The 24,825-nt window shown below is 45.8% G+C and overlaps 1 long non-coding RNA gene across 2 annotated transcripts in view; it reads left to right on the forward strand.

Moving 5' to 3' along the window:
• Nucleotides 1-24,607, forward strand: part of LOC115945835 (uncharacterized) — a 64,478-nt gene extending 39,871 nt beyond the window's left edge. Inside the window, exons 6-9 of one of the 2 annotated variants that reach the window (XR_004549914.1) lie at nt 1,064-1,218; nt 9,591-9,705; nt 20,235-20,400; nt 22,290-24,607. This is a non-coding gene — a long non-coding RNA (uncharacterized lncRNA). The remainder of the gene's footprint in view (nt 1-1,063; nt 1,219-9,590; nt 9,706-20,234; nt 20,401-22,289) is intronic. The other variant, XR_004549915.1, reaches the window with a different exon arrangement.
• Nucleotides 24,608-24,825: the final 218 nt, after the last annotated feature.

A 24,825-nucleotide genomic window follows, 5' to 3' on the forward strand; every position in this document is an offset into this window, starting at 1 on the left:
CGGCTGCTACAGCAGAGAGGCACAGTGGTAGACAGCCCAGAAATTGCTGACATGCAGGTTACTGCTTTATTCTTCACTCCTGAGGCCAAGAAATATTCAGACAAATGGGGCTGTCAGTTTTAAGGACTAGAAGGAAATGTGTACCTGCAGCCTCGCACGTTTTAAGGTAGAGGTTGCTATGTTTGCATATGTGAAGGGAGAGAATTGGACTTGCTGGCTTGGAGTTTTCCCCCTGCTCTTGTCAGATTCATCAGTTCTCATTAGGGTCTGGACAAGCCTGGGTGAGGCTATTTCCAATTAGGAGGAGTTCTCAGCCTGAAAAACAGAGTTGCTTGTGAGCACTTCATGCAAAGAGTTTGTGGCATTCGTAATCTTATCATGCAGTTTCTAGCAGCATCTCACATTTCCCAGGCAACTGGGGCTTTTTCCCTAACTTAACACCGAACAGCATAAGAATTCCATCTGCCCTTGGTGCCCTTGTACAGCTGAGGAAAGAGGTCATGGCTGACAATGTCAGCTGCAGTGATTTCAGACACAGCCTCTGAGTGTAGTGTAAGCATGAATTTAGACCTTCTAATTGGGTTAGAAGAGCATGTTAAATGCCCAGAGGAAGAGCTGAGATTGGAGCCTGGCCAGCCTTGGCAGGGGCAGAGCTGAGGGCTGACATCAGCCTGGCCAGATGAGCCCGTGCATGCGTTGACACCCAGATCACCCCCCCTTCACTTCTGGGGTGACAGGAGAAGAAGACATATGAGCCGTGAACAAGATCACATATTGATCTTTCACAGCATGTAATTTATGGAAATGACACTTAATGTATGTAGATAAAAGTGACATTTCTCCTGGACTGTTTATCTCCAAAGTGTCTTGCAAAATGATCACATTGTGACTCTGCATAGCAAGAACGTCTATTCCCTCAACCCTCCAGACCATATACTTGTTTATTGTCAGCACAAGCCATTTAGTTACTAATTCCCAGGGTTAATATACAATATCAGGCTATTACACTGCATTGTATCACACTTGCTGAATGACATTATGTGTGGCTTATATTTAATTTCAGCTCCATTTCTAATTGTTCTGTGGTGGAGTTACATGACCGAACAGGGCTGTGGATGTTGTCTGCTGTGCTTGTAATGCACTGAGTGACTTCTAGCTCATCCTTTGCCTCCATCTGTTTCTCTGCTGCTCCCATTGAGCCCACACAACTATCTCCAGGTAAATATTTGTTAATCAATGTTCTTTGTCTATCACAGGCCAAAATGAGATTTCTATTCAACTGATTCACAACTAATTAAATCACATAACAACAATGAGGGCTTTTAATCTTTTTCCACATGTTACTGTTTGGTTGCCATATGAAGCTTCCTAAAGAGCATTGATCACCTGCTCGGTAGTGAATGTTCTTTGTCTATCACAGGCCAAAATGAGATTTCTTATTCAACTGTTTCACAACTAATTAAACCACATAACAACAATGAGGGCTTTTAGTCTTTTTCCACATGTTACTGTTTGGTTACCTTATAGTGCTTCCTAAAGAGAAGTTAGTGGGCTAAGCCTTAACCTTAAGAGCTGTAGGTGTGTATGGAACATGGCATTAACCAAGCTCTTTAGGGTCTAAAGGACTTCACAGAGATTTAGAGGACCTGAGTTGATGCCTAGCAGTACTACAGGCTTTTCTTCATGGCCTTGGTCAAGTCACTCAAACTAGAAAGTCCTGCAGCAATTTGAGACTACTTTCAAAAGTGATGTCAACACTTCAGAGTTCACTTAAGTCTCAGTGGAAGTCAGTGGGGTTCATTACCCTAAGGCCTAATCCTTCATAGACTGAGACATCTGAATTTCATCCAGGTTTCTGTCTTGATCTCTGGATGTAGTGATCTCACTATCCAAGTTACATGGGGGGCTTGTAGACCAAGGCTGACAGCAGTCCTGCACTTCATAAATGTGCCGGCAGTGGGCAGGGAAGGGTGGCTGCAAGATGCTCATCCAGGGTCTTCTGCACACCATTGGGTGGAATGAGACAAGACAAATCATCCCTGGCAGCACTGAAAAGCCAAACCTTCCCCTGCAGTTCTGGTGCATGAAATCCAGTGAGTGAAATGGAGCAACTTCATTTCTCCTCTAAAAATTAAACCTAAAATGCATAACAAAGCACAATAAATAGGGAAAAAGAAGTGTAAGGGTAAAGTTCTGCAAGCTCAGCACTGCGGGATGGAGGGTGAAGGGGGTGTCTGCACTCAGATTAGGTAGTTCTCGGTCTTCAGCCTTTTGAGAGTTCTTTCAAGCTTCACAGTCTTTATAAAACCAGTTATTTTCCTCTTATCTGAGTCCCTTTTAATTCATGTTGTTTCCAGTCCTCCATGGTAGGGAGAGTGTTTGCGCTGGATTGGGCAGGAGCAGGGTGATTGCTGAAAAGGCTCCTGGAAGTATTAACAATAATAATGTGCACTTTATAACCATGGTTAGTATTAAAAGACATTTGACAAACACTGGACTTGGAATGAAAGGCTTTTAAAGCCCCAGCCAAGCTATTTGCAATTAGAACACAGTAATGTACATTCATTTTGTATGTAAGTTGAGCTCACAAAAATCTCCTTTTTTGTCCATTAACAAAACCACAGTATCCCCATGAACAAGTCCCCTTAATCTTCACAGTGCATAGTCTGTGATCTTATCCTTAGAAAAGCTGTGCAATGTCATGCAGTTCCAAGAGAAACAAAAGCAAAGTCCAAAGCAAAATGGACTCTCTCCCAGAATAACTACCACTGATATGGGGGCACACCAGTATTTGAGGGTTCTTGCAGCTTGAATGAAGTGTATGGTGTATTTAGAGCCCAGAAAAGTGCAGAGAGCACAAATTCCTCCTGTTCCTTTATAGAAATGAAGTCAGAAATAAAGGAGCTGAGCATGAGCACAGCAGTGACTCCATTTCCCCTCCCTGTCTTGAATGTCTGCTCATGTAGGCTCAAAACCAGAGAGCAAGAGGCGGAATGCACAGAGGGTAAATGTATCTGACAAGGTTTCCTGCCTCCCTGCCTTTGTTTCCCTATCCTTATTGCCATAATTAAGATTTCCCATTTTTTCTGCTCTCAGAAGTGAGTATGAAAGGTGCAGGAATCAGACTGTACTCCCCAGGCAGACCACAACAGAGGGACTGAGGACTCTGAGTAGACAGTCTCCTTGGGCTCCCCCCCACCAGCACAAGGCATGTAAGCAATGAGACCAAAGGAGTCCTCCTGGGTTGTGGTGACCAAGCTCAGCTAATGCAAGCAGCCGTGTCACATAACCCTGTCCATAAAGGCATCTGACAGCCTGCCCTCATTACTGCTGTGAAGAGACTCTCCAAAAATCCATTCCTCTAATGGGTAGAAACTTTCTAATTCCCAGATTAAATCTGAAGTCATTTAACTCCTTTGACTCTTCCTACAGAAGGTTCACTGTGCACCCAGTCGTGGTACAGGGAAGAGTTATACTGTGCCTAGCCTTTCCCTTTTGACATTTGCAGTGTTGTATTTCTTCTCTTGAAAAACAGGCTGTCCATAGTCCCTGGTCATGCAATAGCAGTTTTGCAGGACTGGAAGCAAATGTTCCAGTCTGAATGACTTTCCTGAATGAAGCATTATTTCATTTTCTGGTGCCTGGGCTTCTCTGAAGGCTTAGAGCCAGTAAAAATGAAGCATCAGGCAATAGAAATCAGACAAGCTTTCAGCTGTTTAAATAGAGTTCATCCTTCTCTTTTGGATAAGCTGTGTTGACTCCTTTTTATAAACTAATGTGCCTGGGTCTAACCGAGTGGAGTTGCCCAGATAGCATTTAGTCAGTGGTGTTGTATCCCCAACCTCCGGCTGACCTCTGAGTGTGTGCTTGCAGGGATTGTTACTGCTGTAATAAGTAGCCAAGGACAGATTGCAAAGAAGGCAGAGAAGAACCTGACTCATTCCCATCCTTTAGCAAAACATCTGTCTTGCTGTTGTCAGAGGAAATCAAGTATTCACTTTTGCACATTAAGAAATGTAAAGGAAAAGGCTTTGTGGGGAGGGCTGTCAGCTCCCTGAGCAAGTTATTCGGTTGGACTTAAAGGATTTATGGGAAGAAGTGTTTTAGCTGCCCCCAGAGCATCATGCTAGCCCTGGTGTTGTTCCAGTTATTTTATCTGACTGTCTTTACAGGTATTTCGGGTAATTTACCTGCACAGCCAGCCTCAGAATTGCTCTTTTGAACACAATTGCTGTTATTTTTGAAAGCACCATTCTCAAAAGCAATATTTCATCATTACTGTAAAACATAGTCCGTGCAATTATCGGAGACAGTGTCTGTAGGAATCTTAGGGGAAGCATGGTGATGCCTCAAACAAGCCCTAAACCCTAAACCTGGTGTCATTAGTGCCTGGCTGTAATATAACAGTCTTACCCTGGTAATGAGAATTTGGCCTTTCCTGTCATGTGTGTGGGTGCTGGATTAGCTCAGATGAGGCTGGCTTCTTAAAAGCACATTGCTTTTGGAGGAAGAGCACTGCTTTATTTCCAACCCAACTCCAGAGAAAGAGTACAAAATGACAAGGAATTTCCCCTGCCTTAGAGCTAGCTCTTCCCCACCAGCCCTTTTCCAACCAGCCACCACCTGTAACACTCTGCAGGAGGCTTTCCAGACTCACTGGGAATTCAGGTTTGTGTCTCAGATGATCACAACTAAAGGGCAGCAGCTTTAGAGCCATCATAAAGGCAAAAAGAGAGGGAATCTTCAGTCATCTGTGTGTGATCGCATCAAATGTCAGATTTGTTCTGCAGATCCCCTTGTCACAGTGAAGTTATCAAAGCTTGTAACAATTTACAGGTAAAAGAGGTTGGGGGGATCTGAATGACAAAGTTATGCCTTCTTTTAGTAGACTGTAAGTTAGTAAAGAATGTATTCATGTGGGTTTAGTCACCCATCCCCCTTGTCCTCTGCAAATAGTGAAGAGAGAAGAAAACTGAAATGGGGGGAGGCAGTATCTCAAAAAGCAATCAGAAAATGAGAAAAATTCCATCAGAATGGAAATGTCTGACTTCAGGTGGGAAATAAAATAACATTTAACATTGGCAAATCACCTTGACGAATTTCAGCCTTCCACAGGCACTGCCTGAGGAAGGAGTTTGCAGGAAATCCTTAGGTACATGCACCCGGAGATGTAAAATCAGTTAAGGGCTGTTACCCTTATCTGTTTGCTACCCAGAAGTGTTAGCTGGAAAAGGGCTCCCTCTGCTTAGACTCAGAGTTGACCTTCCCTAAAGAAAAGGCTTTTAGATACAGAGATTTTCTTTCCAGATTTCTTCCCATTTAATTTTACAGAATGACTTTACCAAATGGGAAAGTGCAAGTGATGGTTTGACCAAATGAGAAATCCAGGTAGTGACGGCTGCTCCGGTGTCTGGTATTATAGAGTGCAGGCACACACAGAGCAGGGGAAGGAAGGTTATCGGTGTTAGCAAGACATCACTGATGAGTACAGCAATCAAGGCAAAGCCTGAGTGACATTTGTAGCAGCTCCTGTACTTAAACAAGCACAGATGTAGATACAGGGAAAGCACATAAGGAAAGGTAGCTCCGGCTCAAATCTCAGCCTTGCAGACAGGATGACTGACTGTGCCCAGGCATCTTCAGGCAGGTGGCTTACTAATTGTATGCCAAACTGTTCAAGTTAAAGCCATGCTAAGCTACTAAGAGCAGGGTGAAATGTGAAGCTTTCCATGATGTTTATTCAGAGGAGTCTATTGTTTTCCAGGGCTGCTTGGTTCATGTATCTCATTTTTGACTGAGCTCTGCTTCACTTTGTCACCCACTGAGTTAACAATTTGGGACAATTACAGTAATTATTCTGCTACAGTAGGGATGCCATTGCCCAGATATATTCAGGAGGAATGGCTTTACTTAAATGAGCAGGAATACCATGAACCTGCAAAACCACTTGTGGATTGAATCATTTAATTTCTGATGCTGTTAATTCACGTTGCTGAAATACTGATAGCCCTGTTCATTAGTGGAGCAGTGGAAATGTAGAAAACCATTGATAATGTGCTAATGAAACAAGCTTTGCAGTCACTCTGGGAGACCTCAGTTGCCTGATATGTGAATGTATGTCTTCTCTGCAATCTGGAAATCACCCAAGACCAAGAATCAAATGCAAAGGCAGCTGTAAGATGGAGTCTAGCATGGAGTCAAGAGGAGGATGCTGTGGTCCTTGCATCAGCAGAGGAGTCTGAGCAGCCACACTTTGCCTGGGGCAGGCTTCCATCCCAACACCAAGGTTTGTGTCCTGTGGCTGCCCATCTGGCTCTGTACACACCCGACTCCTTCTCTGCCCAACTCCTTCTCTATATTTCTTACATCTGCCAAAGACCTTATAAGTCATTCCATCCAGGGAGGCATTTGGAAAGTGTTTCTCTTAATAACTGAATTCTTACATGTGCCACTTCTTGTTTTGTAGCACTCTTGCACCCTTATCACAGCACTTTTCCATCTCTGAGCACAGTCTGTATGACTCCTCAGTTGATGGATGTTTATTCTGGAGGTCATGATCTTTCAGCCAGGTTTTTACACACAGCCTTTTTCTTCCATTCCACCTCTGAATTTTAACAAGAAGCTGTGGCATGAAAAGAAAAGAACGATACTGAATACTCTGTTTAGTAAATGGAAACTCAGCAAGGGCACCAGAGGACATGACTACTTCATAACTTCCAAATGATGCTGGATATGAAGCAGGGAGATTATTCTGAGTAGGTCCACTTGATTTCTTGCCAAGGTCAGGGCTGTGGCATTCTTGATGAGAAAGCAGTTGCTTGAGTTGCTTCATCAACTATTTACTTCAGGTTTAATGACACCTCAGTGTTATGTTTCCTCTGTTCTTGAGCTGTTTGCTGTTCATCACTCCATTTGCAGTTGCAGAGGTCACCCATGTATTTCTATGAAAGGCAACATATATTTAGACTTCTGTCAAGGCTGCATCATGTTTTGCCTCTTCCTCTTAGCATTATTTTGTAGTTTTATAGTAATTATTTCTCACCCTCAGTGGTTACTGCTTTCTGGATCCTTATAAACTGGATCACTTCTGGTAATGAGGAGTCTCTGCTTTATAAGTTCCTGCTTTTTATATGTCTCCATTTCTCTCCTCTGCATAATGTTAACCGGTTATACAGTGGGTCCCACCTCCATGCTCACACTAGGTTTTAGGTCCTATCTGCCATTGACTGTTTCCATGACAATGTTTTTTGTGAAGTTAGTCATGTTGTAATTTGGTTTCTTTCATTCCTTAAAAACCTTTTTTTCAATAGGAAGCAATAAAGTGTGAATTTCTGGATCTCTGCTGCCTGCTGCATTTTTCCCAGGACAACCAGTTGTGGAAGACACAGGCACTGCAGGCATAGGGTGTTGTGGATGAGGAACAGCCTGTGGAAGGGTTAAAGCAGCACAATGACAAAGCATTGGAATGTCTGCAGTGCATATCTTACCATCCAGGAGTTCTCCCTGCCCTTAATCACCCACTGCCTGATACTGGCTGAAAGTGCCTTCTGCTCCCTCCTAAAGTCCTTAGATGGACTGAACAGTCCTGGGGCAGGAGGAGCCATCCCTATGGATGGGAGCAGCCCGATACAAAGAGCTTCAGAGACAGATCCCACAGTGCTCCAGGCAGTTCCTGTCACACCTCATCATCCCCCTTGACAGGAGTCAGTCCTAATTTCTGCCTAATTTCTCCATGCATAGGATTCATTATTTCTTGACCTATACCCAGGGGACAAGCAGAGCAGATCAGTCCCTTCCTCTCCTTCCCAGTTTTTCCTAAGGGGTCCTTCAAGGACAAACCCTGTGTCAGCTGCTGTTGACTTTACCTATGTGCCCTGATAACAAAGCAATGACATCTTGTCTTAGGTTGCAGTTTTCCTCTGTGACAGCAAACACGTGTTTGGTTTTCCTAAATAAAGAACTTTTTCATTTCTTTGTCAGGGATGGAATCACTTCCACAGAGTATTTACAATGCAAAGCCCAGGGCTGTGCAGGCAGAGTGTTGTAAAGGATGCTTTCCTTCAGTCCTTGGTGAGGGCTCAAGGGCAAGATTGAGCAGGGATTGCCCTTCCCTGATGCAGAGCTATCCCCCTGTGATGCTCTGTGCACCATGGGGCAAGCCAGGCATTAGAAGGTACGGCCTTGGAATATGTATTTGCTCTCCATAAAATGGGCAAAATATAAATGGGGCAAAAAGTGGGACTGGATGTGAACCAATGCTTATGTTGCTGAAGAATTCAGGGCTTTCGATTTGGTTTCTTTCTGCTTGAAATAAACTGAGAGAGCAGGAGTTCAGGAGAAAAAGAAACCATTCCAGACCCTCTCCACCTCTGACCATAGCTGCCAAACCAGCAGCCAGATGGATGTCTGAATCTGTCCTGTGAACTGCATCCTCTGCAGAGTTCATCCAGCAGTGTGTCCTCACTGTGGAGCTTCCCAGCTCCTCTATCTTCTTTTGCATCGTCACCACAGCTGGATGGACCCAGCTCTCCTAAGTGTTCCTGCTCTCATTGCTCAGATGGGGAGACTGAGGCACATGAAACTTGACCAAGAGAGAATCTTCATCCAGATCCCTGCATTCATCTTCCTAGTCTTCTCACTGTGTTTTGCAAAACCCAGGGCCAGGTCATTCAAACACAAGGTGTGCCCCTTGTAATCCAAGTTCCCCTGATGAAGAACTGATCACTGGTCACAATGTTTTTCCTTTGTGAACTGTTAGTTGTTGCGGTTTCTTTCCCATTTGCAAAATAGACTTTATTATAGCCAAAATTGTTGATGGGAGCTGATTTGACAAATTTCTCAGTTCAAAACCATTTCCTTCTGGGGGAAGCGTTGAAACTGTTGAAACAAGCATGTCTGTGTTTTTTAAGCAAAAGATGTTTTGATTTAGGGTTCAAAAGAAGTTGAAAATATGTGGGACAAAGGAAAGAGTCCATTGGAGCTTGAAAGAAGAAATGACACAAACATCTAAATCAAAATGAGCCCTATTTTCATATCACTTACACACAGTGGTTTTAGAGCCCCAGATTATTTATTTAACATTTCTTTTCATTCTCAGGCCATGACAAATCTCTAGTTTTGCTACTTGTCTTGCTTGGAAAGGGATATTTTTCTAGGGGATGCACTTTGGAAAGCGCCTCAAGCCACTAAAGCTGTTTCTTCCCTTCTGGCATTCAGAGCTGCTCAGTTTGCAGGCTCAGCTATTCCCATCTGAAATGGGAGAAATCCCTCGTGGATGTGGAGGAAAAGCTTCCATGGGTGAGAGGACATGGCCTAAGCACCCATCAGCAGTTCTCCCCATGGCTGTACTTTGTAAGAGTATCTCAACTGCAGGCTCAGCCCATGAGACTTTCTTTGCCTATATGTACAAAACAACCCAGTTTTGCAGCAGTTTGGACCATGCTGCTGTCACATCTCCAGAATACCAACCTAACTCATGTGAGCCACTGGCCCCCCTATGCCCATGGAGAGGAGGGAGGTTGGGATGCCTCAGAGATGACATTTGAGTCTGGGAAGTGCAGTGAAAAGCCACTCTTGATTCTGCCTTTTAGGGAACAGAAGGCAAACAGGCATTGGTCCTGAGAACAGGAGGAGCAAAATCAAGCTGGACCATCTGTGGATTGCTCAGTGCCTGCCATCCCACCAGCTACAGGAGGATACTGGGAGGTGAGCTGACTACATGCAGGAAAGGGTGACTGGGGAGTAGGTATGATCCAGAAATCCTGGGACTCATGTCTGTGGTACAGGAGAGGAAGGCATTTGTTCTTGATCCTTGGAGAAGTGGGACATCCTTCACATTTGCCTTGTTATCCCAGTGAGCTCTCCTCAAAGAGATCCCCAGATTACCTGCATCCTTCAGGCTTTCTGTATATGGGGGTCAGTCTACTTCTTCACTTATATTACCTCATTCCCAAATTCCCGACAGTCCATAAGAAAGGGAAAGGAGGATGGTGATGCTGGGCAGGTGGATAGGGAAGCAAAAAGGTGTATTCAGTGTCATAGTTTAGGACCCAATAGTTAATTAAGAAACTGTGAACAGATCTTGCTTCTAAATGTTACTTTAAATGTTGCTTTAGTTGAATTCAATGAGGACGATGTATTGACCTTCTCAAGGTTAATGGCTCAATGACTTACTAAGAAAAAACATATGCAAGGCCAGATTGATTCCTGCGTTAATTATTTCTCTGGACAATATAAAATGTATTTTGATACATTTTCCATGATACCTGGAAAGTCATTTCTGCTCACCAGGTTATAGATGTTCCAGGCAATGACAGAGGTGCTGGGAGTGTCCTGATTGCTTCAACTACATTCTTTATACATGAGCTTTTCTTCCAGTGCAAAAACCCACTAAGAGAAATACATTTCCCATGAAATTAGGTGAGATCTGTTTGCTTCTGCCTTACCTCCAGTGAAATATCTTGGCAGTTGAGCAAAAACTCAGCACAATCCAATTTATGGAATGAATTGTGACAACTCACATGAGTCTTGAGTTTTACCTCCCCTGAAATCCTTGGCCAAACACCTGCAGCTCCTTGTTAGCATATGCAGATAAATCTCTGGATATTATCACTGATGGAGAGGCAGCAGTAAGTGAGGATGTGCCCTTTAGGGATGGCTTCTCATCCCAGGGCCTTGTCAATACTTGTACCAATGACCTGTTGGGAAATCTGGAATCATTACTAATGAATGCAGATGACTCAGATTGGGAGAGTGGTAAATAACCAGGACAACGAGGCCATAGACACGAGTGAGCTCGATCACTCAACAAATCAGATGCAATCAAAGGCTGTCTTTTTTAATGCAGCTAAATATATAGGCATGGGGACCTAGATGAACATATGCATATACTCATGGGAAATCAGTGTGGTTTGTAAATGCTCCATATGGGTAAATTATGCATTTTGCAAGCATAAATACTTTATTGCTGCCAGACTGGTAGGTTAGTATAGCTTGAAGGAGAATTACCCTGATGCGTTACCAACATAATAAAGTGCCTGTGCAGTGCTCTCTTACACCATCGTCTGCTGCAGCCCAGGGAGGCTTGAGCATTGTGTGAGTACAGGTTACATGAAGTTGTTACCATTACTTTGAGATAGATGGGCACTAGGGTTCCAGTTTTCCATGTAGGAATTCAGCGCTTAGGGCAGTATAGGATGAGTGGCAAGTGAGGATTAAATCCCCATGCATGTGCAGGGACCTTATCATTGCCATCCAGTGCAACTTTCCTTTTCTGATAATCTCTTTGCTCATTACAAAAAGAAACCCTTCACTTCCACCAGAACCAGGATGCTGCTGTTTGTAATTGCAGAGTCCCTTGCAGATGCCTTTGCTATCTGTGGCTCTTCCCCAGGGCTGTTACTCCCCTCTGTAATGGAAGTAGGTCTCTGGAGCAGTTGCTCTCAGTGCTGACAGCTTTCTGATTAATGGCAGTGACAGCTCAGCCTTGTGTGTGCACTTTGGAAGGCTGAACAGGGCTTTCCTCTCCCTCCTCTTAGCTCAGTCTTTACCTCTGTGGAAACCTATCCATCACTGCAAGCACCTGGCAGGTAAATTCAAACCACGCAAACTCCTGCCATCCAAGCTAGAAAAAATGAGCACCATCAGCACAGCAGAAACAGGCTTGTTTGAGGTATGAGCATAAAACACAGCGAGGTTTGTAGGGAGAGGCAGCATCATTTATTAGACCACGCACATACTTGCAGGGGGGGGGGAAGTGGGAGAAGCTTTTGGACACACACAGATTTCTTTAGTCTAAAATCAAAGCAACCATCTCCCAAGCTGAACAGAAGTTGAGACTAACTGCGCTGGGGTTACATGATGTTCATCTCTTTGTCAGTATGGGAGAAAAGGGGGTTGATACCTGGATCTGAGAAGGGCAGGAATAAAGTCACAAATCTTTGAGCAGAGGCAGGCAGCTACTTTTTACTGCCCTGCTGATGGATTAACCAGAGATGGAAAGATTTACAGTATATCATAACACCAGCAACGCTGCTCGTCCTTGAGTTTTAGCAGCTGGCAGAGTAGTGAATTGTAATTGGAAGCTTTAAATGCAGAAAATACCTAGCAAGGTCTTGTTGTGCTCTTCGATTCTGGCAAAAAGCATGGAAATCATAGTTGAGAGATCCTATGATGTGACAGAGGATGGGGGCTGTGTGCACAGGGGGACTCCCAGCCCTGCCTCTGCTGCTAGCTTGGCTGCTGAGCCAAAAGGATCAACAGGCAGAGACTTGGGATTTCTATTCCCTCTTAACACAATAAGAAAGTTAAACTTCACAAGCAGAATCCCAGTTTTACCAAGTGGGAACACGGAACAGGGGGAGAGAGCCAGGCAGACAAGACTGAGATCCAAGAGCCTGAACTCAGCCTGTGCCTGTATCCTCAGCTCTCCCTGCCTGCATTGAAGGCTGAACACTGGGGCTGTGTCAGAGCTTCATGTGTTTAGCAGCTGACATTCAGTGAGCTTGTGTCAAGCCGCAGCAAACCCAAGAGCTGGGTTTGCACAGGAGCTATAGGAGGATAGTTGGGAATAAACCTTTTGGCCATAATGACTAAACAGGAGAAGCCACCGCTACTGCAAAAGAATGTGCAGGGGGGATAAACCTTGCAGTGATTTAGTCCTTATTGCACAGGTCAGGGCCCAGGAGGGAGAGAGCAGGGCAGGAACAGGGAAGTCTCAGGTAGACCATCCTAATCCCCTCTTAGGCAGAAAGCATTAGCACAGCCTTGGAGAGAATTTGTTGGACTCAATGGGGTGTGTCGGGCAAGCAAAGTGCTCGGCAGAGCTGCTGCTCACTGCACCAGCCGGTAGCACCCTGATCCTTTGCCATCTCATAAACAGAGGGAAAGGAAATGAGTTTAATCCAAGCTTAGTGTATATTGGAATCTAACCTAAGTAAAACAGCCTGAAAGCCCAAGTATAAATCAGCAAGGAAAGAAAGCTCCTTGTGCTGTGTGCTGTCGGCTGAAGAGGAAAAACCCTTTTTGTCTCTCACTGTGGATCTGTTCCTTGGTTTCCTCTCACACATGCAACCAAACCACACTGTCTGCTGCCCTCACGTCCCAGCAGCTTCCCCACCAACAGCAAAGCTGGGGCCCACGTGAAAAGGAGCACTTTGTAGACAGGGAAGACCCCTTGATTGGGAAGATTGAAAGATCCTTTGAAAGCTGGTTAAAGATTCAGTTGCAGCATGGGATCGCTGTCTGCGGATGCTTCCTACAGCCACTCAGGTGATGCTGGGAGAGTAACAAAGAGGAATTCTTTGGGAAGGCTATAATTTCTTAAGTGTAGGGGTGTGAGGCAGTTTTGGTATTTGTCAAAGGCTTGAGACTTCCCGGGATTCAGTTTGGGATTCCACACCTAAGGTTTCAGTTGATAGTTTAAGAGGCAGACCCTGCTGGTACACTGCGTCAGGCACCCCTTGCCTTGCTCTCTCACTGTCCCTGTCCCTCCTCTGTATATTTGATGCATATGGTCACTGTATAAAGACTTCACACTTCATTTTCATTTACACAATGTGGACAGGTAACTGGTCATGCTTGTGCAGCTGGGTCTTTTTGTGCAGGTCCTCTGGTGTCTACAGTGGGGTTGAGCTGTCATTGGTTGAGGGTCTTTCTCAGCAGGGACATAAAATGCCATGATTTTACTTCCAGTGCAGCCTGTTTACATGAAAATGTTATCAACAGAAGATGCTATCTCTAACCTTGCTGCCTAATTTGAGTGCAACTGCCCAACAGGTTTAAAAGTTATTAAAAGGAGCCTAATTCTCTTTTCTCTCCCACATACAAACACAGGATAATCACGTAAGCCTTGTTTCCTTGGGAAACCAACTGAAAAACACACACAAAAAGAGCACAGAAACATACTGTAAGATGTGAAAACAGACCAACAGCCCTTCCAGTTGGGAAACGTGAGAAAAGGCACCACCAAAGTCCCCTGTGTTAGCGAGGTCAGCGCAAGTAGGCTGCAGCTCAGAAAGGGGAGCAGGCAAGCACCTTTCCAGGCTGCAAAAGCAGCATCTGAATGTGTGAAAGCTTTACTAGCTGCTCTCTTTGAGCTCGAATGAAGGCAAAATTGCTGTTAATTAATGCTTCACATAGCAGTAAAAATCAGAGTCTGCCACGGCAAAGAGAGGTTCACAAACGGCCGGTTCCGTGTGAAAGTAAACTGTGGGTAACAGCTAGTGTCATCCTTAGCAAGGGGCTGAGAAGCAGCTGCCTGAGCAGATGACCTGTGTGAGCTCCCTGTGCTTGTGTAGCTGCCACTGGTCCTGTGTACGTCACCTGGGAGATTCCCACAGGACACGCCAGAGTAAGTACAGCCCAGTGCATTTGGACTGCTGGGAAAACAGCCCTGGAAAAGGTCAGAGTAGGGTAACAGAGATGGTCAAGGACTGGGAAGCAGGGTGAGGGAAGGCTGAGAGGGCTGGGCTTGTTCAGCCAGGAGAAGAAAAGGCTCAGGGGAGACCTTATCACACTGTTCCAGTATTTAAAGGGTGGCTACAAAGAAGATGGAGACCACTTTTACATGGAGTCACATGAAGAAGAGGAGCTGTGATGGGCACAAATTAGCTCTAGGGTGATCATTTTTCCCAATGATAACAACCAGCCACTGGAATTGGCAGTGAATTCCCCAACACTGGACAATCTTAAGATTGGGCTGAACAGGGTGCTGGGACATCTAGTCTAGGTCATGCTTTGCCTAGAAGGGTTGGACCAGATGATCTTTGAGGTCCCTTCAATCTGGTATTCTGTGATTCTATGACATGGTGTAGTCAAAGAGGAGAAAACTCCATCTACAGCTCAGCTCCAGTCACAGTACTCATGTTGCCTAGGTAAAATGAGTGAGACTGAGCAGCAGACCAGCTACCTCTGCTGGGATGCAGCATGGAGTGATGCTCAGGGGGAGAGCCCAAGATGTGAGACTCCTCATGGAGAGCATGTCGATTGCTGTCTCATGGGTTTTGCTGTAGGTCATTGAATGTGCCATATAACACATACTGATTTTCAGCTGGGATGCGTTGACCTGGACAAATCATGCTAAAGCTTAAAAACTTTGCCATCACACTCCTTGAATTCCATTTGCCATGTAGTTAACCCTACTGAGGAAGAAAGGGAACTGCCTGGCAGGTCCTGAGGTGAAGCTGCCTCAAAGGGAATCCTTCAAACACTCTGCTCTGCCCTCTTTATTTTCCTTTCATCATTTATTTGGCTATGTCGGTGCTATGTGCACACACACACACCACATCCTGTTTAAATGCACGCTGCATCTTCCTCAGAAAAGGATGATAGAAACCACTATTCAAGATCAAAGCAAAGGACAGCTGAGATGAAAGCAAGGCAAAAGTGTTCCTCAAGTGTTTCATCTGTGCTGTAGCTTTGTTGTAGGAGGGGATGGGAGGATCTTCACCTGAGGTTGTGTGCAGGGCTGGGATGTGGCTCTCAAGGGGAATTTCAGGCTGAGCAGTGGAAGGTCAGCTAGGGACAGATCTTTCTGTCCACTGGGGTTTGATAAAGAGACACCTTTCCTACCGAGATGAGCTCTGAGGAGGCACAATGGCTTGTAACAGAAGACATGGAGAGTAAGTGCTAAGAAGGGGAAGACCTTTGTGAAAAGCAAGGTTGTGGGAGAAGGCTGGCCTGGTTATTTAGGCTAGGAATTAAACAAATGTTTATAACCATGGAAAGAGCAAGACCTTGGGATGGCCTTAACATGGAATTAAGGAAACCAATTGAGTTTTCTCATGGAGCTTGGTACATTTATGACCAGGAATCTGTGAGCTGTGCTTGTGCAGAACCAGTGATCCAAAGCTGTTATGTCCAACAGTAGGAATATTTTGCTCATTGTGTTTCAGTTATACAAAGCTTTCACCTTCAGCTATGTGAGGGATGGGAGGAAGTTATCAAGGCATCAGAAGGAGTGTGTAAGAGAAGAACTCTTAAGTTAATTCTTGCAAGGAAGAGGGAAAGGGTTGGCAAGATCTACAGAAGGGTAAATAAAGCACCATGGGCCTGCATACCCTGAGCTATTGATTTAACTGGCTTACAAATGTCAGTTGTTTCCAAACTGATGGCTGGATGCAGCCATGGTGGTGGTGAGAAGTAAACCTGCATCAGACTGGACATTGCCAAGAGGAAAGGGGAGAGAAGAAACATCCTCCTGAAGTCCTGGAAAAGTGGCAGGGCAGTGATGAAAACCAAAAGCAGAAGCAGTTGATCCTAATAGGATCAACAGGACTTCCTGGTGATTAATAACTCCTTGACCTGAACAGAATAAAAACTAGATGGCAAGTGGTGGTGGCAGACTCTGCCTTTGCCATGCCAGGGATAAAGGCAGATGCACCTCTCTGTGCTCTCCTGAAGATGCCCGCTGCCTCTAAGGGAGCATACGGGCACCAGGCAGGTGAAGGTGGGTACAAAGTGGCTTTGGTGGCCACTTTGTATGTGGAGGAAATCCAGGAAGGAGGGGGGGGGTTGGAACCACATCCTTCTTGTCTCCTTCCCACCCAGCAGCTGCCCAAGGACAGCAGCACTGCTTGCCTCCCTCGAGGATCCATGCAGAGCCTGATGCTCCAGCACTCAAACTGTGATGCCTTAAATACACTCACATAGGGTTTGAGATTAGACCCTGGAGGATAAAGTGAACAAATCTTGGCAAGTGAACTTGATTGCTTTTATGTGATATAATTACAGAGTGAACTGAAGGAAGGGAAGAGAGCAGCTGTACTTGGGTATGTGCTGGGATCTGAGTAAAGGAACTTGGTACTGTGCCTCCTAAAGAAACGGCACGTTCACGTTTTCCAGCTAGGCTATAGCTAATTCTGTTAGAAGGTGATTTTGTTCCTGTGAGAAGCCCACCAGAGGCACATGGAAAAGGACAATCTTTGTAGGAGAAATCCACCCTTCTGCAACAGGAGCATCCCCTAATGCCTCACCTCCCCTAAGCTTTTGGTGATGGGTAGAGCCTTTAACCCCACATCTGACTTAAAAACTCCTGCTGTTTTCACACTGACTGAAATTAAAGGCTTCTTAAGGGAAAACATGGATCAGCTACTATGAATCAACAGGGCTCCATGGAAGTAAATGGATTCCTGCTGTTTGACCACAGGCGGATAATCCACCCGGTTCTGATACGCGCTGGCTTTGCCACGTATGTTTTCATTTGTAGTCCATCCAGGATGGTTTATGTAACCTCTTAGGATCCACCCCCTGATCTCCAAATAGCTTCCAAAAGCCAAAGGTGCTGTTTGTGTTGTGAGATTGATATCTTGCTGGCAGCGTGATGCAGGTTTCCGGCAGCAGGTATGAGGTTTAACTGCAGGAAATGAGCTTATTTTTAGATGAAGCATTCACTGGGGGTTTGTATAAATGGGTTTTTTTTTGCTGGGTGTCCTGTTTCTTAGGTCATTAAGTATAAAACTTTAACTCTTGCTTTTAATAGAGAGTCTGGGGAAATAGGTACTGATCTAGACAAATTCATACCCAGGTAAATACCAAAGGCTGTGAGGGATGCATGAAGTGACAGTCGTGGAGACTGGCAAATGAAGATGTCCATGAGGTTTCCAAGCAGCAAATGAGTGTTGGGCTGAAGGGGAAAAAAAACCACTGGGTTTGTTTCAGTGTTAACCTGATCCTGTGGAAATTGTGCTTTGATTTTCCTGATGAAAAACTGATGGAAAATATTCTTATGGAAATGTTGTGTTCTGCAGAGGCTGAGAGCTTGAAAATCAAAACAAAATCATGGTGACAGAAAGCCACCAATCAGCCCTAAGCAACCCTCCACTTGTCTCCAGAAATCAAGGCTGTGATTGATTTAAATATGTCTAGAAATGAGCAGCCGGGTGTTCAGCCTGTTCTCTTCTGTGGTATCAGGTATCCATCTTTTCCAATGGGTTGAAGCTGTTCATCTCCTCCTGTCCCTGATATGATAAAGTCAGTGTTATTAGAATGCCAAACCTCCTCCTTGAGGTTCTCGGTGGGTTCTGGTTCCTGCTGCATGTCTGTGATGGGAAGGTCTGAGACCTCCCCAGCTCATTTCATGTGCTGCAGAGCTCATCTCTCCAGCCTGCCAAGGGGGAGAGGGACAGATTAACACGGAGAAAAGGCTTCTTTGGGGGAGCAAAGCAGTGAGAAGCAATGTGTAGCTTACATCAGTATCGGATGCGTATTCCTGTGAGTGTGTAACTTGCTCCCAGCCTGGGAGCTGGTATCACCAGTGTTCAAGCATTCAAAAAGGCTTTTTACTGCTGCTCCTTTCTGGGTGCTTTTGTGGAGGGGGAGGATAGAGAATTGGCAGCATGTTTGTAGAGATCCGGGAGAGGGGAGAATGATGGTTTAAAGCTTGAATCCTATCAAGTTCATTCCTCTGACAGCTCCAATAAGGGGAAGAGACACCCCCCTCCCCTTCTGCACAGCTATTCCAGCATGCAACAGCCTAATAAAGAGGATAATGGATTAGCTTAACCTTTAAGGGAGGAGAGCACAGCGCTGCATCGTCCGCTGTGTGCACACAGCCCCCGGCTCAGTGCGAGCGCATCCAGCACACGGACATCCACATTCCCTCCCCACGGTGCTCCCATCACATGCCTCGATCCATGTGAGAGTAGATCCAACACAGTGCAGGAGACATTCGCCTACGCAGATCTCATTAGTTGTCTCGAAGAGGGAAGGGAATGAACATGACTGGCGACGTCCCAGCCCTCCTCTCTGTCTCCTGTTCAGAGCGAAGGGGGGAGAAGGGGCAGAGACAAGGAAAGCTTTCGGGGGGATTAATGAGCATAACCAGGCTATAGTGATGAATTCTTCATCTGGCCTGAAGTGTAATTGTAGCACAGGGATTGGAGCTGTGGGGAGCTGTTTGGCTGTTGCTGGTGGGTGATTTTTAGCTATTGATGCACACGGGGTAAAAGCAACAGTTGGTTGTGCTGTGCTTTGGGGTAGGTCCAGTGAAATGAAGGTTTCTGGAGTGGACTTTGGGGCAGAATCAGGAGGGTTTATAACATCCTGTGTCAGGCTCACAGCTGAGGACTGGTCCCAGTGCCTTGCTGTCTCTGATGTGTTTGGTGGGGTCAGCTCTGCATCAGGACACTGCTGTGTCCCACAGCTCTGGGTTTATGAGGGCTCCAAGGAGGGGGAAAGCACATGCTGCCTTCCTCCCTGCCCTGAGCGTGTCTTTTATCACAGAAGGGGCTTGATGGGGGTTCCCCAGAGCATGTAGTGCAGTAGGATGGTTTCTTGTTGGGTGTCTGTGCCTTTCTTCAGTGTGCAGGCACCAAGGGTCCCTCAGGTCTGGCTGCATCCAGGGCACTGTGGCTGCTCTAGTCCTAAAATCCCACCCCACCATGCACTTCTGACCCATCATGTTGGCCCTGGGTTTAGCAGAGAGGACACTTTTGCTGAAAGCTCTTGAAGCTCTAAGTATGCCCATGTGGTGTTATTGGAGGGGTGTACATCAGACAGGAGTCCAGGCAATGGTGGACAGCAGCTCAGATGGAGACCCGATGGGAATGAGGATGGAAGAGAAAATTCATCCCTTACTAGTTCTTAGTTATTATTCATACAGTGAAGAGGAGATGCTATCAGCATGAAAAGGCTTGCTCTTCATAATCTGTGCCTGTACACATCAGTGAAAAGGCAGGTGGAACATCAGTGGAATATCAGTTTGCAGTCAGGTACAATGCCTTCTCCAGTGCCAGCTCTTCAGTCTAGCACAGAAAGCTGTAAACTTACAGGAGTTTACAGGGATTCAGTGTGCATTTGCAAATCAAACCATTTCTTTGCTTTGCAACCTCACAGCTCCCAAATGTCCTCCCTAGCACAAAAGGACACTGCACTGAGCAAGTGCCCATAGCTGAAAAGGAAAAGCTGGATGGGTTTTTCCTATTTAATCCCCATTATAGCCAACCCATGGGAAATCCTGTTAAAAGATCAGTGAGGATTTTCTGAGTCAAGGGAAATGTTACATCTCAGTTAGGGAGTCCTTTGGATGAACCAAGCTTCAGGGAGGATCTGCTGCAGAAATCCCTGCACAAAAGGCAAGGGGGGGCACACACGGATCAAATTGTTGTCCCAATTCCTTCTTTCCTTAGTATTTTTCAAAGAGGAAAGGAAAAATACACTTTGAATGCACTAAAAATGTTGTGTACTTCTTGCAGTGGCTGATTTTGTGTTGTTTCCTTTGTGCCATGTTGCTGAAGGGGGAAGCACCTGCCATGGCAAAGGGACAAGAATTGGGTGCGACAGGAATGCCACCAGCTCCATGCAATCCCAGGGCTGGAACTTTGTGTGCTGAAATCCAAGAGGTGACAAATGAAGATGAAACATCTGAGAAGCCTAAAAAGCAATGGATGAAGCAGGACACAGGTAGTAAGAAGGTGAATCACAGTCTGTAGAACTGAAATACTCTCAGCCATGCAGGTGGGGTTGAAGCAGGTTTCTCTGCCAAGCAGCAACTAGTCCCATGGGTCTGGTGGGTGTCTTGCCCCAGTGCTTCAGGCAGTTGTTTGGTGTGTAGCATCTTCCATCTCTTGGGATTCAGAACAAAGTGTAGGGAGGATCATGCCCAAAATGGTCAGTGTTGGTCTGCAAGTGTCAGCCTGTTAACAAAGCAGACAGATCAAGATAGGATGGGGGATGCTGATACCCCTGAGGCTTTCTCCTTTCTGCTATTAGAGAAAGTCTCTTTGACAGATATCAAAGAGCCATACTCTCAAAAGAATAGGAAACAAAGCAGAGAGAGGGAATAGGAGGTCCCTGGATGCACAGTGTGGGCTGATGGATTGGGTACCACGGACCCACCACTACTGGTCTGTACCTTTCCACAGACTCCTGCTGCTGGGAAGGGTTCAGCTGGGCCCTTGGTTCAACTCCTTGCTTAGATGGAGAAGTTTGTCAGAGCTTCCAGTGGGGAAACTGAGACCTGCACAGTCTCCCCCAGCCTTGTGGTTCAATGCAGGTGGGGCTCAGTGGTGAGCCTGAGCCCATCCTCTTCCGAGCCTGTTGGCAGCTACTTATGGAGAAGAAGCTTTTTCCAGCCTTGTGCTGAAGCCCACATATGCTCCCTCAGCCTGGCCTTGGCCTTGAAACTGCTGCTGGATGCTGAGGCCCCAGGGAACATGCTGAAACCCCAATTTATAGCCAGTTTGTGCTGGCTGCTTTAAGCCCCTTCTACTCCTTTCATTAGCAGTGGGCAGGTCAGGGAAAGAGCTGCCTGAGCTTCTCGGTGCATCTGCCTACACAGCCATGCTCCACAGCTCACGTTCCCATGCACAGGCACTGCCTTTGCGACCTGGCTGGCTCCAGATCTGTTCCATTAGAGCTGCAAATGCTTTCAGGAAAAGAGAAGGATTTCAGCTGACTTTAATTTGGGAGGCTGGAGTATTTCTTCCTCCTCCTCTTCTTTCCCTCTTATTCTATATTTATTTGGTGCTATCTAAACAGTTTTAATTCCTCAGTAGCTACTTCCACTGCCTCCTCTTTTCCAAGCACGTGGATGGGATGGGATGATTTATGTGTACAGTAGAGGTAGTGGTTGAGCAATAGGAACTGGAGGACACAAACAGAGAACTGTGCAGTCCCCAGCTGCTGAGGATGGCTCCTGCCACATCCCTGACCACACAATGAGGGGGATTCCCCCTGTATCCAAGATGGCACATTTGCCAGGTTATCACACAGCTATCAGATAGGAACCAAAATGTTTTTGCCAGTCATCCAGGGAACATCCCTTGCTTTGCATGCAAAGCCCAATAAAGCTAAAATTAGCAGTGTATCCCTCTACAAAGCAAGTAATTTGTTCAGGAGAGGGCCTAAGGAGAAGCATGGAGAGAAAGGGAGCTCCCTCATAAAGTATTTACCACCTTAGCCAGTGCCTCCTGAGGAGTTTTGGAGAATGGTGTAATTAGGCTCCTCTGCTCCTGTTTCCTGCATCTCCTGCTCTCCCTTTCGCTCATCCTTTATTAATGAGGCCTTTGCATGACATAATGGGATGTTTGTTTCCTGGGGGGCTCTTTATCCCTTTGTTCTTGCGCAAGAAGGGAAAATACCATTACACCTAACAGGAGGGACTTCTGAAAGATGTGTATAGAAGTAGTTTTAGGGGGGTTTGTATGTGTGTGTGCATATATATGCTTATATACATACACACACACACATTCCTTGAACACAAGCAGGCCTTTCTCATGTGGACCTCTAGTTCCATATAAGTCCTTTCGCTGATACTTACCCCAGACATGCCCCACTCTTTTTAACTAAAGGAATATCTGGTGACACCAGGAATAGAAGATCAGTTTCAGAATGAAACATGTGGGGGCTGAAAAGCATCCAGCGACATCTCATTCGACTTGGACTCGTTCTAAGGTCAGAATCAAGTAATTGTTTTATAAAACTCAAATTTGCTAGAAGGGCTTAATGCATTTTTTAGAAGGGCTGAGTAATAAAGTAATTGTAGATTTATTGCTGCTGTTAACACCAGGAGAAAGATACATCGTTCCACTTGGGACCACTTAAGCATATAGTGTTTGAAAGGACAGAGCTTAGTTCATAATCACGGAAGTGTTTATTCACCTCCCTTTTGCTTTGTTTCATGTATACTTTGAGGAAGAAATGGAAGTGTGGCTTTGCGATGCCTTACCCATGGTCTTTAGGGACAGAAATCTGGCTTGGCTTTCCCTGGTTGCCCAGAGCCTTTGTGGCAACCCCAAGTAAATGACCTATTCCCATGGTGCTTGAGTCCATGTTTTTCTCTCCAGTGTAAAGGGAAGCTCTGAATTCCTTCATACAGTGAGCAAGCAGCTGAAATAATATTGCCTCACAAGCCCTTATGTATTTTTTATTACTCAGAGAGTAAAATATTGGAATGACTTCCGACAGAAAGAGAAGAGCAAGGGAAATCACCCAGGAGAAACGGGTTTATCTCAGAGCCTTTCATTGGATGGTGTAAAACACCTTTATGGTGAAAAGAAAAGATGATTTATGCTGCTCTTATGATCACCTGTACTGTAAAGCAATGCCTCCTGCAAAAAGCTTTCCCACTCCCATGTTTACCTGCCATCAGAGGAAGGTGGTGCTGAACCCAGCACACTCATAGCAAACCCGAGCCTCATTTTTTCCAGGGACTGAGCTGGAGTCCCATGCACACCATAGGATGTGCCAGGGATGAGGGACAGAAGCAGCTCGTGCTGTGCCCAGGATGGTCCCCTCCTTTGCTCCATTGCAGAGACAAGACCTCTAACAAAGTTGTTCTCTTGGATTGAGTTTTGTAACCCTCATCCTTATGAATGGGATTTGCTTCTGGCAACAGTTTATTACATGATTTGATTTCCTGGACAATTCTAGAGATACTGTAATTTAGCAAATGATTCTTGCAAAAGAGCCACTTAGCTTTTATTCCAAGTGGTTTTGCCCATGGCTGGAAAGCAGATCTCATTTCGATGTTCAGACTACTTGGTCCTTCTTTACAGCCCCTCATGTGTGCTTGTGCCTGCGGAGGGGACCTTGGTGCCACCCAAAGCGTGTGAGCTCGGGGAAGAACCTGGAGCAAGAAGGTCCCATTTGCTGATGCTGCATCTTGGAGGGTGTGGGATGGGAGCTACACTGAGTCATGGGGAGAGCTGTGCTGAATCAAGGCAGAAAACAGCAATGTCCTGAGGAACTTTGAGGTCTTTATGCCACATATGTCTGCCAGAGGAAGAGGTTCCCTCCTCCAGCTCTCAGTGAGGGTGCAGGGTATTGTGGCATGGGTTTGTGAATGCAGTCTGAGAAGCAAAGATATGCTCTATAGCAGGAGGATTCATCCACCAAGATGGAGCAAGGCAAACACACACACAAGCCCCCTTGTTCTGAGGGGCTAGATGGGAGTGTATTGGGTTTGAGGCTGATGATGGCTGTTCCCATCTCCTCTCCCTCTGTCTTACAAGCAGCAGTTTGTAGCTGCAACTTTCCCCTCTAGCCCAGAACTAACCAGGACCCTTAGGGGACACCCTGGTGGGTTTCCCTTGCCCACTGCCTGTCCCTGGGAGCTGTGCTGAGCAATGCTTTGCTCCAGGGCTTTGCTGACACCTTTAAAGAGGGCAGCTGTTCTCCTTTTGCTGAAGCAGCCTCCTATTGCTTAGGCAAGATGATTGCATTTCATACCTTCCCAGCTCTAATTTGCACTTCTTTGGGGAAGATGACAGGACAAGTTACATCAGAGCAGCTGCTGTCTCGCTGGGGTTTTAAAGGAAAAGGAAACAAATCCCCTTCTTTGTTGCTTTTACGTTGTTTTACTGCTTACAACATGGGCCTGGCTGACCTCTGAGGGGGCTGAACATCACCACCAACAGGAATGGGGATGTGAGAAATCATGGAGGGGCAGTTGTTCATAGTATCACAGAGTGGTTTGGGTGCTGACTGTTTAAGGATGCGTACATTGCAGAGCCAGGGAAACCATGGGCATTGTTGTGAGTGATTTCTGAAGGGTTTTAAATCATTTTCTATTATTTCTTGTTTTCCAGCATGCTGCTGACACACTGGAGGAAAACCACAGGCTGCACGTGTGATAAGGATTCCCTCACTGTATCTCTATTGGGTTTTATTAAACACTGACATGAAAACGTGTCCATTTAATGTGTTAAATCCCATCTCAGTGTTTCTATGGAAACCAGCTGCCTGCTCATTACAGCATGAGGATTCCCGGGCTGACCTCATCAGAATCTCCCTCCCTGGTGTCTCTCCCACTCCCTGCTCACGCTGTTCCCTCTGTTGTCCCTGGATCCGACCTCCCATTGTGTCACACCTCACCCTGAATCCCCC

Source organism: Melopsittacus undulatus, chromosome 8 (assembly GCF_012275295.1).
Source record: "Melopsittacus undulatus isolate bMelUnd1 chromosome 8, bMelUnd1.mat.Z, whole genome shotgun sequence".
Lineage (NCBI taxonomy): Eukaryota > Metazoa > Chordata > Aves > Psittaciformes > Psittaculidae > Melopsittacus > Melopsittacus undulatus.